Below are 16,079 nucleotides of genomic sequence, written 5' to 3'. Positions count from 1 at the left end.
TTTTTTTTAAAAAAAAAGAAATTGGATTAATACTGAAGTAATGTCCTTATATTTCAATAATCATGTTTAAAAACTTTTGTCTTGGAGTCCGTGCTACCCCCCTTTGTTGCAAATAACTGTTAGCGGAGGTAGTATATGAAGTCTTCATCTTCCTCCAGAGCAAAAAAAAAATAAAAAAAAAAAAGCACGACACTCCTATATTTCTTCAGTGATAAAATTACAACCCCATACTCCAAAGCTCTACCTACTACTCCAAATTAATGGCAAAAGAATAATCACCGGCCACCTACCACCTGCTATTGTGGCCGTCGTCGACCGAGCCTTCATTTGCGGGAATTAATTCACCACTCTTTCTCCTAATTGAAAGGATAGCCCTAATTTTGATTATTTGTTTTTACAATAATTTCGAGTACACAGTCCTAATTATTTACTTATCAATTTTAAATCCTAATCAAAATTGTGATCAATCCTAACCAATCTTTCAGGTTTTAAGTTTAGGTTCTATGAAAAATAAGTTCTATTTAAAAGAATCGCTGATGGTATTAGAGGTTCTTCAAATAGAACCGCTAATACCGTTAGAGGTTCTCTTTAAAGAACCTCTTATACCATTAGTGGTTCTAATTTATCTAGAACCGCTATTGTTATTAGCGGTTTATAACTAGCAAAAAAACGAACCGAAAAACCGAGCCTACGTATACGGTATCACGGAAAATAGTTTTAAAAGCAACGTATATAGGAAATTAATTTTCATTTTAGCATTATCTCCGGAAATTGCTCCTGTTTCTTTGGTGTATTTTTTTTTTTTTTGAAAGAGATCCTAAATAACACTAAATTTCATTAATTAAAGTCATACGGCATCTACAATTGACAAATAACGATAACGAAAACAAATTTAACAAAATCAAACAAGAATTAATCGGGGAAGGGCTAAGAATCCAAATACATAAATATAACAATTCGGCATATTCTCGATTCGTTGTCTCACACAACTTTTTAAGTGGATCCGTCGTCGCTTCGCAATTTTGTGAGAAAGTAAATTCTTGTGTTGATTCCGTAACATGAATCCGAGCCATAAGCAATCGTAGTCCCGCACAACCGGAGATCAAATTAAGCACAGATAAAACCTTGTCTTTCAAAGGACTCGGAAAAACCTTGTCTTTCGAAAGAGATCGAAAAAACCTTGTCTTTTAAAGGAAATAAACCCTTTCTTTCGAGGAAGACATTATTGTAACTTAAGAAACAAAAAGCTTAAAAGAAAATATGGACTTTCTACCGGTAAAATCCAATGGAAACCCCTTTAAAATTGACAATGTAGGCTAGAGTTTAGAAGAGAGAGAGAGAAAGCTAGGGTTTTTTTCGTATGCGTGATTTCTTTGGTGTGATTTTTAATGTTTTGTAAGAACTTGTCAAAATAAATAGATAAATACTAAAAGAAGTGTTTTTACTAACCTTTGAAAAAACAGCGAAACCAGTCGGTAAATCTTTACTAGCGGTTGGTAATTGTTCGCTGACAGGCATTTTACCCTAAAACTATGATTATTGCTTTGTCTAGAACGGCTAAATTGTAGGGATCATAAACAAGACATAACATTAAATTTAATTATACTTGCATAAATAAAAAATCAAAAATAACAATAAAATACATAAATTGGATACATAACCAAAAATTACATCAGTTTTACACGCATAATTATCACTTAAACTGAATTGCATCTAAGGTGAGGACTCAAAATCGGGAATCTGTACACCATCAATTGTGACATATTACACATCCAAATCATGCATCAAGTCGAAACATCCTGTACCAACTTTAGCAGGCAAGCCCAGACAAATCCTAGCCGAAGGAGTCTCCAAGGTATCAACTTCACCATGGGCTGCTGCATCAGTAAGGAACTTGGAAGCAGTTTCATATGACATTTTTCTAAACGGAGATATCGAATCAATTATACCCCCACTTCTGCTCAATGGCCTATACGCGCCCGTATGTGTCATGTAATCAGCAATTAAGGTTAAGTGTCTCATGTCTACTGTGACTCCATAGTGACCAAAAACTGTGAAGATCTCTGTTATAATGGTCGCTCTGGCAGCTTCAACCCCATAAGTACTAAGCATTGCATAAATGTCATTGGAACTAATGTGCTTGACATCCAGCTCATCTTGCATATCCCAAAAAGCAGCAAAATCCACACCAGCAGTCTGAAGAGCAGGACGAGATTCTTTACCTTTTCTCAGCATTGGGATTCCTCCCTTCCCAGAGTCTTCCAAATGAAGCTCCACTACTTTACATTGCTCAATCTTGCCAGCAGTCTTAACATAAACTTTCTTAGCTACCTTCTCCGCAATCTGCATCAACAACCATAAATGAGAAAATGAAACATAGTTATATTCAGGGAATATCTTGTGGAAGATAGTGATGTAACTATAATATGATCCAACTAAAATATGCGTACTCCTCGGAGGGATATACTCAAGTTTGGAGGAAATTCCTACAGCGCACACACCACTTCTAACATCTTCTTCAACTTAAAGTTTTAGTGCTCACCTGAAGACATATACTGGAAATGCAAGTATTTGCTTTTCACCTACAGTTATAATATATGCATCCCTAAATATTTATACCCTTAGATATTAGTAGTAAAGAAAAATTATGACAAATTCACATGTTGATTTGTGTAATTAACATGCTATTTTTAGCCTCTTATACTTGGCACGAGGGTTGTATATTACTAAAAACTTTTTAACTATGGCCATCCCTGCACAACTAATGTTGATCACATATAAATGACAAAATAAATTAAGTTTCTCCACTTCGTTAAGTTTCAAATCAAAGAGCAGCTATGCAAAAAAGGCAGTCATAAACAATCATAAATAAACCAATTACTAAGACAGGATAATGAAAATTAATGGAAAGAAATCAATTTCAGCATACCTGCGCCAGCAATATGTGTGGTTCATTTGACAACTTAAAATGGACTTCAAAAAATAGTCCATCACAGTCCACATATATTGCTTTGTCATTATCTGATTTTTTTCTTTGATAAGCTTCTCGTTTGTCCTTTTGTTCTTCAGAATCAGGACCAGAAGAGGTTTTCAGTACATCATTGTCCTCAGATACTTCTCCATCTTCATCTCCATTCTCACGATCAGCTACAGGATTTCCCTCCTCAACTTCTTCTGAGTCATCCTCATACTCAATCTCATCTTGCTGTTTCCTTTTTCGTACTTTTGACGAATGATCCCCCCCTGCTTCATTGCAATCATTGTCATCATCTTCATCATCATCATCATCATCTTCTTCTTCTACTGTCTGTGACTGGCTCCCAAAGCCATCTTCATCCATATCTGCTGAACCTTTTGGCTGGGATTCAGATTTGATACCACATATTCTAGAAAGCAAAAGCAAATGACTTTTTATAGCAGCTTCCATCTCACTCATATACTCGTCTAGCAGGGTACTGTGACAGTCTTTTAATGTTATATCAGTGTGAGGAGGATAAAGTACAGGATCATAGAGCTTTATTTTAAGCTTATATATACTTCAGATTTCATGTTTCTCAATTGCAAATGGCACAACACTAACTTCCATGCTTTCTATCATGTCAGCAACTGTGATCCTCTTCAACATCGCAGCAAGTTGCTCTGCATCATCCCTGGAAGTGTCAAATATACTAATCAGCAAAACTTCCAGAAAGAAGGATATCAATAGATATACAGTTGCAACATTATATGCAATAAGTTGTTCAGAAGAAATTAGAGCAAGGTAGGAATGTGACAGAACAAACAGGAATTAAATCTCTATTTCTGCATGGAAAAATGTGAATGTGAAGAGGTCTAAAAATGTTAATGCAAGGAAAAGAATTAATTTTCATGCATTTATTTATTACTGAAGCATATATGTTGTATTTTGAAACATATCCAACTCTGTCTAAAAGTTTCCACAGGCACAAAAGTTTTCAATCTACTTAGGTTAGTACTTCTGTACTTTGTTCACCTTTTATAACCTTAAGTCTAGCTTTGCTATGGTTATGATTTTACACATCAATACATACCTGTCTCCAACTTTCCGCCAATGGATAGTGAACTGTGATTAAAACAGAAGAAACAGGAAAATAGAACTCACTTAGCTTTGCACTTGAGCAAAGGACATGTCATAGTTGGAGTCCTAATAGATTTTGATGCAGTCATTAATATCTCCTGCAGACGTGGAATTCCTAGTGTCACGTTCATTTCACCTCGACCGGCATGATGGAATGTATTCAATCTAAAGTTTCATAATCACAGATACAAAAAGTGCATCAATTAGAAGATTCCTATAAAAAAGAAGATAGTATGAATGTTACTTATAACTAGGCAATAAAAAATTTAGATAATTACGCATGTTTTGTCCATTTCAAATTAAATCTCTAGTACATAGTTTTGAGGCAATGTCAATAGGTCAGAAGCCAGAACAGGTTCAGATAAGAGGCTAGAAAAATACAACTAGGAAAATACATTCGTACAAAAGTTTACAAAGATCAAAAACTGAACACAATTTCTAAAGATAATTAAAGACAAATCTTTTGGCAGTCAGCTTATGAAGAACAAAGATGTAATCAAAGAACATTGATCCTACTTGGACATGAGTAGATATCCTTTCAAACCTCTTTTTCTTTTTTTTTTCTTTTTTTTTTTTTTTTTTTTTTATTTATTAATGTGATATACTATTCTCTCAAGACTCAGACATCCATTCAAAAACTTCTTGTGATTAAGAAGGTGATAATAATAAGGTAACTTTGAGTTTCAGAATCGTGGTTGTCATTAACATTATTTCCAAACATCGAGTTTTACCCCGACTAGAAATCTCAGCTCCAAAACATTAATCCAAGAAGTACTAAAAAAAATCTAGCACTTTACAGAATATTCTTTGAAAAAAAAATCTAATTTCAGATTTATTTGAGAAAATTTAGTCCAATCAAACTCCTTTGAAGGACATTGGCATATGGCTTGGAGCAGGTTAAAGCAGAGCATCATCAATAATGTACATTCACCCCTCTTCTGCAAGTGAACTGCAGGTTCATTGAGGATTCAGCATTTCTTTGTACAAATAAAGTAATGTATTATAGAGCAATTTCATTATATCTACTGTTGCATTGATTGCATGTTCGGAAAACCAAATGCTCATAAAGAGCTAATTTAACCCATATATCTGCTTCATCAACTGTCTTGAACCTAAATGCAATGTAGCAACTTTTGAATCACATATTAAAAGCTTTTTAACAGCAGATTACAAAAAAAAAATTTCAAACATGTAGCTACTATGAGGAATAAAGAACTCACGTCATCTGTGTAGATGGTTCTCCAACTGACTGAGCTGCAATTATTCCAACAGGCTCCCCAGGTTGTGCAAGACTCCTGTAATATTTGTTCTTAACCAATTTTAGAAAGTTCAAACGGTCCTTTGGGTGACCTTTATAGAATTCTTTGGCTTCCTTGGCAAGTTGATTTGGTACTTCATTATCTTCATCAATGTACTTGGATAAGGATCCATCATCGATTTGACTTAAAGGATTTGTGCTAACAATCAGCGATTGATTCTGGAAGTATAAAAAAATTAACAGTTAAATAAGTATAAAAAAAATAACAGTTAAATAAATTAAAATAACATTGTAGGATAAAAACAAAGCCCAACCAACGCTAATGCCTCATATTCATGCATATAGTTCTTCTTGTGAACATCGACTCCATCTTCTCCATAGCGGAACTGAATGACAGAACCATCTGCATCACGAACTGTGTAGTCATATTGAACGCTGAGGCACTCAAGATTTTTAATCAAGCACCTTTGAAGGTATCCGCTGCGAGACGTTTTGACGGCTGTATCCACTAACCTACATAAACATAATGTACATGAATCAAAAAGCAAACCATTTAAAAAAAATAAAAAAAAATTAATGAGTGGCATGTTCTTTAAAAATAACTGTTCATCTTGTCATTAATGTCTCCACTAACACTCTCATTAGAGCCCTAAGTTGCAGTCAAAAGAAAATGTGCTACGCAGTCCATTCTGAAAAACAAGGTCACAAAACATATACAATGGACTATCTATATTCTAAACAAATAAAGGAACTTTAGCTCACTTTATTTGATAACAGTTTACTCGGAACTGCATGGTCCAACCCAACCAAAAACTAGATTCCTACTTATATTATGATCTCTTTGGGAAACAAAAAGGACAACCATCCAGTTAATGTTCATTTTTTTCCAGGAAACATAGGCCTGGAATATTTCGGTCCCACAGGGAAAGATTCAAAGCCTGTAGGTGACTTTTTCTTCATAGCAATATGATGAATTTGAGCTACAAATCTACAAAACATACAAAATTAACTTAGCCTATTTACTTCCTGATAAGTGGATTTTCCTTGCTACTTAAGATACTTTAAGAGTTCTAAACTTCCACACGATTGTTTTTTTTTTTTTTTTAAGGGAGGCGGGAGAGGAATTATTTTAAACTAGTGTTGTACGCCTGAGAAGCAAGGACTGAACAAATTTACCCTTCACGACCAGCCATGCAGTGGAAATAAAATTCTTGGGGGCGAAGGCCAGTAAGATAACGATCACTGATAAATCCTCCAGCTCGAGCTGAACAGTCCCAAGGGACAAAGCAAGGTAGCGTCTTTCCAGAAACCATTCGAGGCACACGTTTCCCTTCCAACTCTTGTTGACCCAACAGAAGAGAGATTTGTTGGAAGTTGAACTGCCAAAAGTTAAAAGAAAACTGAATCAATCAGCATTAATATGACAGCAGCACAAACGCAACAAGTGTAGAAACCGGCAGTCTTGGAGAATCTAAACTCGCTGGAAGGATGTAAGGGTCATGTAAATAAACAAAAAAAAAAAAAACAAAGCGGTAATCCATCATAATAAACCACGCCTATTGCATAGCTCCACCCATTATCTTTCATCGTATGAGATAGCCAAGCCAAGCACTACAATATTCCAAACATACACACTGAGATAGTGAGATGCCTTCAAGTCCTCGAGTTACCAAGTAACACAAAAACTCTAAAGGGATCCATAAGTGTATTTTGGTTGGAAACTTAACCAGTTATTCTATGAGGTCTACTCTACTTCATATATATACCACAATACCACTATAAGAAATGGGAATGCAAACCTTGCAACTCCAAATACAATATAAAATAATATATAGTACTTATAGTCACTATTGCTATGTTAAGCAAACTAAATTACATCATTTTCTTGTCCAACAAGTATTCTTCCTTCCACCGTTTCACGATACATTATACTTAAGCAATTGTTGTCACCTCTAATTGTACAAGGTTGCAACATCCTTATGAACCTTTATTATGTAATTAATTATGTACAGACCATGAACATTAGCTATATGCTGAACCAGTGAAACTATTTGTAGCAGGCAGCTACCTATCTTGACTCATTAGACAAATTAAATAGTTGTAATTTATCCTAGTATAAGGAGATTCAATACAGTTTAGATATCTAAAATTTATCGGAAGGATCTGAGAGTTGCAAGGCAATGGTAAAACCAAACGCCTTACTTAGTGTGTGACTATGGCACAGTGCAACAGTGTCATTAGCAGTAAAAATATAACTTCTCCAGGCACAAAATCATCACAGGCACCTAGGGTTCAACTTCAAAGCTTCAGCATGCCTCGAATGAAGTAAGAGGCGTTATAAAACACACATCTCTAGTCCACCATAAAACATAGGATGTGCTGGGTAGGGGGAGTTGAGGTAAAGACTCATTAAAACAACAATTATTCTGATTCTAATTTCTTTACTTTTTATCATTGGGATACGTTTATCAGAGTATAAGCATCTCATGTTAATATTATTACGATGCTGGATAAAAAGCATTCATTGTATTAATTTTCAGAATCATTTATAAGCATAGGCTCAGCATGTACGGTGCTGCACCTTTCGCTTGCTCCCTATACCATAGCCTTTGAGATGCTTTGTGCCTCAAATTACATCAGGCTTTTACATTCATATTAAATTATAGAAAGTAGAAGAATATCCAAGCAATAAAAAAATCAAACTGAAGCAAGTCAATAAAGTCAACAACTTACAGTGCCACCTTTAGCTCCAGAGAGTGTCATGAGAGAAAGACAGTTCTTCCGAAAAGGCTTAATTAGTCCTTCAGGGAATAGCTTAGTGACCGCAGAGCTCAGTGTATTAAGCTTACTTCTCATCAACCCATCAAGAAGCGCTATTGCAGATTCTCCATTACGCCGAACTGCTTTTTCAATTTCGATTTGCATCTCTGAAAATTCTGGACAGATAGAGGTACACAAAAATGAAATCAGAAAGAATTAAAAATAAAACAACTAACATTATTAGAGTGCCATAATTACAGAATCAAAACATACTGCATAACAACAAGCCCCTTACAGCTATTACATCAACTAAAGGGACGACTTTAAGTCCGGAAAAAGGATTAGGCATACATTGAATGTCTCAACTGGAAATCTAGGATATACGGCCAATAAGATTCAGAACACAGAAGCTCATGGATTATAGTAAAGTACTACTGTGGACTAAAACTGATGCCAAAGAGGGAACAAAAAAAAAAAAAAAAGAAAACCCTTCATGTGAATCTATGTTCAATAACCTGTTCCTCTATACCCATCTTAATGTGTCCTAATGAGAGAAGAGACAGAGGACCAAAGCCAGGAAGATATTTAAAAGAAACTACAATAAATGAAAGCTCTTATAACACTTGAGTGGCACATAAACCCAGCAACAGACAGAACGCAATAAAGTATTTGAGAATTCCATTATATATATATATATATACATTGTGAAAAGGGAATGTTATGTGAGAAGGGTGAGAAAAGCTGTCAACAGTTGGATTAGTTTAATCTGATGGCTCATATCATCCATTCATTAATGGCATGATGGTAAGTATGTGAAATATTTAGCTCAAAGTGTACCTTGCTGTATATGGGATACATGTGCCTTTCTTAGGAGTACCTTTCTTCCCCAAACTCTATTTTTCCTCCATTTTTTTGGCCTCCTAAGCTATTGAGCTAATCTTTTTCATACTCTCCTCCATTTTCAAAGCTTTATTTCAACAATATATACATCAAATTTATTTTATAGTTTTACAATCAGATATGAAAAACTTTTTGTAAACTCTAAACAAAAATGCTATTGATGTATCTCTAAAACATTTTGATGTATCTATTGAGCATTGATGGTGATGTATGTGTAAGATAATTCTATTGTATGATTGTATCTATACGATTCTTCTATATTTAGCATCTTATTTGTTGAGCTCATCTCTGCTTCTTCCCCTCATAAATTACCTTTAAATTTCATATGCCGTTGTCAACCAAGGTCATTGTTTATAGCTAGCTGCAGCAATATCATGATGTATTTGTTGGTAGAGAAAGACAGAAAGAGGGGGTTTTGGTTTTCAAATTTAATTAATAAGTTTATGACACTAATTGAATTCTAACAAGGCTTGAGAAAGAGGTGAGTTTCTGTAATGGGCATGTGTAGGCGTTGTATTGCCGATATGTCCATATTTAAAAGGAAAAAGGAGGAAAAGGCTTGATGTATATATGATGTTATTTCAATGTATCTATAATACACATTGGATGTATCAGTTCTATATACTTAATGTACCTTTATTTCTCACGCTTCCCACCATAAGCATACTTCTCACCGGATCCTAACTACATATACTTCCTCAGTTTAGTTGCATCACTTTTGTTTTCATAGACTCCTAGACATTTTTTGGGTAGAGAGAAAAAATAAATGGGGCCCATGTGGTAGGAGAGAGATAGAGAAAACTTATAAGTTAAAAAGGATAGTGATGCAATTAATTTAAAACTTCTTTTTTAGTATAGTGATGCAATTAAAAAAAAAAACAAAACAAAACAAAACAAAAAACAGAGGAAGTAACCTATGGTAACCACATATATATGTATATATATGGAAGTCTAAAAACCCTCCTCTATGGAATTAACCTATGGTAACCACAATAAAGTACTCCCTCTGTTTTTTTTTTTTAAAGGGTAGAGTTGTGAATGCACAGAGTTTTAGGAGGTTTTATTGATTTAAATAAAATAAGATGCTAGTGGGGTAGGTAGGATAATTAGGGAAAAAAAAAAAAAGGAGCCCAGGTTTATAACAGAGATAAACCTGGTTGTTTCTCTCACACAATTAGTATACTACAAATGCATGGGTTTTGCTGGCCCATTAAAAATATATTTTGTACTTTATTTGTCATATGGCAGTGACAGATGGAGATGACAGACGTTAGCAAACATTTGCTAATGGTTGCAAAATTCATCATCTTCCTCCTCCTATCTTTTTCTTTCTATTCATCTTATTCTTCCTTCATGTACATCTACTTCTTCCCGCCTTCGACTCTGCCAGCAAACCATTTCCGGCGGCTGAAAACAAAACCCGAATAACAAAGGGAGAAATAAAGGGCATGGTAAACCCTAAAGGGTATGTATGCTTTCCTTTCTCCATTGATTTCGCTTGTTTGATTCTGAAGACTGAAAAGTCATTAATTCTGCCATTGAACAAGGTTGAAGCAGGAAAGAGAATGTCAATTGAAGAGAGAATGGGAAACGGCAGTTAAGTCAAAGTCAAATGGTAAATACATAAGTACCCTGTGATAAACAAGAATTGATTATCTCTGTTATAGACTTGTATTTACCTAAAAAAAATGTAAGAGAAAATAGTGGGGTTCTTATTTTATTGAAAAGTAAAAGGATGTGAGAGGGAATGGGAACCATTCAAGGAGTGAGAAATGATAAAATAAGTGAGAGTGGGGACCATTGGTGGGTAAAGTTAAAATATAAGGAATATCCAAAAGAGGAAGTGTGTCATTTGAAAAAAAAAAACGGCTGAATAAGGCAAGTGTAGCATTTAAAAAAATGTAAGGAGTAGTTGAGAATACAATTATAAAATATATGGAAGTCTAAAAACCATCTTCTATGGAACAAGCAGATGATAACCAATGGGAATGTGAAAAAAAATCCGCTCAATGTCCTTGAAAGGGTAATATTAAGAGACTTTTACAGTAATTCTGAATAGAAAACAGGACTGATTTGATCAGCTGTACCATACCAGCATAAGAAAGGCTCTTGCCGAAACCTCAACATATTGTACTGCTCTAACAAACATCAGAGTGATATGTGATTTGACAATGAAATCAGCTTTATCAAGCTTGCCTTTTCTTTATATAAAAAGGCTCAACAACATGCCTTGCACAGTTTTCAAATAAGTAATGGGAGTATAAAATGGGGATAAGATACAAGGCACAATCTCAAAGAAAACTAATCTCACATTCTAAACCTAATCACTTCATGCTATCTTCATCCTAAGATAATAGTCACAAAAATAATTTTGGATGTTTGGACTTTGAGTAAAGTTGCCAAATTTCCTGATATAGAACAGATATGATTGGATAGCCTAATATACTACCACCCACTTTTAATTGTAAGGAGTTGACTGAGATTGTAAGGAAATTTTGTTGAAATTATGTTAGATCTAGGACAGCAATGATATAATTTTTTTCCATTTGAGCAGGGAGTGTATAAATTAACACAAAGCTACATCCTATAGTCAAGAACTTTGCATTGAAGAATTGTCATGTACCTAAACCTTCTTTCTCGCGGCCAATAAATTGCTGGTGAACCTCCTCGCCACAATTATGGCAAATATCAAGCAATTTTTTCCTCAGGATGTCATAAGGTTGTAATAGGAGAATATCATCAACTCCACAGGTAAAACCATGCAACTACAAGACACAAGAAATTTATAAAGATAAGTCAAAATGCAACACGTACATATGTACACAAATCATTTCGCATTAGGTGAAAATCAGGCTAATAAGAAGGTTGGGTAGCCACCTGCAGGAAAGCTGTGAAAACACGACTCAATACAGAAAGCAAGGTTCCTGCAGCATTAGACCCGTACATCTCCTGCACAGTATGAACTAAACCAAACTTCCCAAACTGTTCCTTGTCAATAACCCCTTGAACCAGCTCATTTTTGTAAACAAACACAACATCTTCATCGATGCTGTGGCTGGGGTCCCTTTGAATGTTTATTGCCGAATCTCCAGCAGTCATCTTCTTAGAACTCCGACTTTTCTTCTTTTTCTTTTGAGAACCCTCTTCAGCTGTCTTAAGATTTTCATCATTCTTCCGTTTGGATTCATCCCTCCCAAAATATTCTCGAGCAATTTTAGCACGCTTTTTTGCAGTAAATGGTAAAGAACCTCTCGTTACGTGATTCAAGATGGCAGTTATAACCTACACAAGAGCGATTATAGACTGTAAAAGTTTATTCAGAAAATCAGAGAGCTAACAACAAGAAATACAGAAGACTGATATGTTACTACAGAGAAATCTCATAAGGGTAATTCAAACCTGCTTCCCTGTCCAAAGCATCTGTGGTTTAATTATAGCGGGTGGATGAACCTGTATAACATTTTCTGCATCTACTACAGATATTTTCTTTCCAGATTTGGCATTCAGGGATGATGCGCCAGAAGAACACACACCGGACATATATAGAAGCTCATTAAATTCTTGTAAGGTAAGAAAAGTATCTCTCTTTGTGAGAAGTACAGCACCTACAATGTGATCCTATTCAAAAGTATGAAAATATGAGAAAAATAAGATATTGAGGACAGATTAAGGTAAATTATAATCAATCATATGACCCTCATTTTATATAAGAACCTGAATTAAGGCTCTTTTAGGATCACCACGAGTAGGAACTATATATTGGTTATCAGCATTGACAATGTTGTAAGCTTCAGCCCGAGATATCTCATCTTGTGGAAAGTGAACGTTTATTTCATCACCGTCAAAATCAGCATTGAAAGAACTGCATAAAGTCAGCAGGTAGTGACAAGTATCAGCAGCAAGAAGCTTGCAGAATCATAACACAAAGCCATATTGTAAAGGGTAGGAAACATACTCGCAGTTTGCATAATGAAAACGAATAGTCTTCTCTCCAGGCAGGACTCGGACCTTAAGTGCAATTATACTTGGTTTATGAAGCGTCGGCTGAGAAGCATATAAAATATTAGAGTGACTAAAAACCAAGGCGGCAAAAGTAATCACATAAAATATTATTGTTATTGTTATTCTGAATAGGCAAGCTCGGTTGACTAATGCCCAACCAACTCCTAAACAGTCAAACACATCCATTGATTATTTCCTTCTTTTTTTACAATAACAATAACAAGAACAATAATAATAACAATAACAGTAACAATAACAACAACAATAACAATAACAATAATAATATATAAATAAGTAAAAGACATACAAAATTATAAATGGCATATAAGAGAGCAAACACAGGACCCCAAATATTACAAGACCAAAAAGACAACTCTGGCATAAATCATGGCACAGATATCCCAAAAATCCAAACTACTTAAACATAGGCACAAAAACAGGGGCAATAAAAATAAAATAAATAAATAAAAGCACCTATTTACAACGCAATTCATCGAGGTAATTTCACCACAGAAGATCTAGGCTTTCTGAATAAATCAACAAGAATCTCTGACTCATCCCGAATTCAGATGCTATGACCTAGTAGGCAGAACAGAAAATTTCCACAAGCAATGCTTTCCCTTCTTGGTGGTTCCAGATATTGGAAAGTTAAAAAATTTTGTTGATTAAACAACATATTATAGAATGATCATTATGTTGATAAATCAGGGTTTCTTTTAGTTTAATCAAATAAGTTCATCTTCAATAAATCAAGGTAAAAGAGAAATGTAAGAATAGATTTTTGGAAACCGACTGTTCTAGAGAGGTATGGCCTACCTTATCCAATGAATTTCCACACATGCACCAACACTTCCAGAAAAGAATGAGGATAAATGGTATGAGGAGACTTGCTGATAGTAATTATATGCACTAGGCTAAAAGTAACCTTTGAAGTATTATTATTGGTTGTAAATCATTGCTAAACTTGTTAGTGTGGAAGTGAAATCAATGGCTTGAACTTGTCAGCCTCTCATTGTGTTCAAATTATGTTTCCGTATTGATGTCATCCATAGAATAATCCATTTCCATTATCAGACATGATAATCTTTTTTGGTCTTGTGACAATTTTTTGATCTCCTTACCTTATAGCTGAGGGTGGGGAGGTCTGTGACAGTTCAATTCTAAGGTATATTACTTATCCCTCATTAATCATATGGGGAGGGGACTCCCTTGGAGCTAACTTTCAGAATAAGGCACACCCAAAGACGCATCGATTGATATCCAACCAATCAACCTCCCCCTTTGTGCCCTCATACCAATGGTGGAGGATCTTATGTTGCACTGGTCACCCAAGCCTAGATATCCCAAGACCATTTTTGTGTTACACTACGTTATAAACCAATTGCACGATATGGGACTTGAGCCTGACAGGCTAAGCGATAAACCTAAATTCCAGAAGCACTCTCATATCAGCAACATAAAGGGAAAGACGTTAGTCTTATATAGTTTTAAGGGCTCTACTTAATCCTTCCTCCTGAACTAGCATTGGCATTGAGAAACCACACATACTTCCACAATGGATTTGCTATTTCACTGTCAACACTGACATGATTATAAAGAGAAGAAAATGCCCCCAAAAATTAGTCCCACATAAGAATATACCAATTATATTTTCTTAAAAAAAAGCAGAAGAAAAGAAGACTAAGAGCAAAACCAGCATAGCTTCTCCTTTATACAAATGGAAAGCAACTTTAATTCTTCTTAAGTTCTGGGAAGTCAAAGTAAGCAAAATACATAACAAAACAGAAAATCTATAGCCTAATATTCATCCCTTTGCTGCAACACATTAATTTATCTTCTCAGGTTCCTCATTTTGCAGTCACTTCCCAGAACCACACTACAGTTGAAACAACCAAAAGCAATAATCCAATTTTAACAGCAAAATAATTAAGTTGATTCATGAATTTTTTATTTTATACAAGTACCAACAACTCGAAGGGAACTACAAGCATTTAACTATAAGGACTCACATATGCTCACATAGGCACATACACAAGAGGATTAACAAGTTTTAACATAAGTTAAATACAAGTACACATAAATGTACACATCATCACATTTTTCCCACAAACAGATCAACAGTAGATCCACTGCCACATTCCATTTTTCAAACAACTGTTGTTTCCTCATACCTGTCGATTCACCAGAACTACGTCCTCATTGCGCAAGTGACGGTGTACAACCTTCCCTTCGTAATCATTACTGAAAGACTTCCCAGGTTGGGTTGTGACTCCTCTTGAAGAAGGTAATTTTCTTGCAAAAGCAATACGAGATTTCCTGATAGGTGGTAGTTTTGATGTTATTTTATCAACATAGTGTGTGGCCCCAGGATGAATATCAGGTCCATTAACAATTGCTTCTCTTAAGCTTGTCGCATTCCATGGAGTCACTCTCTGTGTAGACAACATTAATCGAACAACTTTAATATCCAATATTAGCACTTAGCATGATCAACAGAAAGTAAGAAGAGGAGGGGGAAGGGGAGGCATTCTTCAGGTCACCAAATTACATTCAATTGTAATCACTTAATGACTTATTAGACCAAGTTTAATTCATTGTTCATGTAGCCTAATCAGTAAGAAAGAAAAAAGATAAGAAAATATCAGATTACTAAATAAAAATAAATAAATAAATAAATAATTCGAGAGTTCTAGCATACATAAATAAACCAGGTTCAAAGTAAATGCAGCTAGATAGAGGCTTAAACAAGTATACAACCATTGAAAATATAGCCACATATGAAATAAAAACATAGATAGAATGAAAAGTTCAATCTACAGAGACCTATCCTAGTACACCAAAACATGGGATCTCAAAAAAGAGAATATTTCTCTTTCAGTCTTTCCAAGGTGATTTTCAGGGTTGGTGGTACCGTCGTAGGAACCAACTAATAAATTCTTAACCTTAACCAGTTGTGCTGCCTCAGTTGTCTCCTTGGTGAACGCAGAATTTTTCTCACCAAGCTTGAGCAGATGGAGCTGCCAGTCCAAGAGTTGGACATTGTATGTCGCCTAACCTCCAAAG

The 16,079-nt window shown here is 35.0% G+C and overlaps 1 pseudogene; it reads right to left on the bottom strand.

Moving 5' to 3' along the window:
* Positions 1-1,629: 1,629 nt before the first annotated feature.
* Positions 1,630-15,802, bottom strand: LOC145592375 (DNA-directed RNA polymerase I subunit 1-like; annotated as a pseudogene).
* Positions 15,803-16,079: the final 277 nt, after the last annotated feature.

This window comes from Chenopodium album, chromosome 18 (assembly GCF_948465745.1).
Source record: "Chenopodium album chromosome 18, dcCheAlbu1.1, whole genome shotgun sequence".
NCBI lineage: Eukaryota > Viridiplantae > Streptophyta > Magnoliopsida > Caryophyllales > Amaranthaceae > Chenopodium > Chenopodium album.
This window is presented reverse-complemented; position numbering and strand designations above follow the sequence as displayed.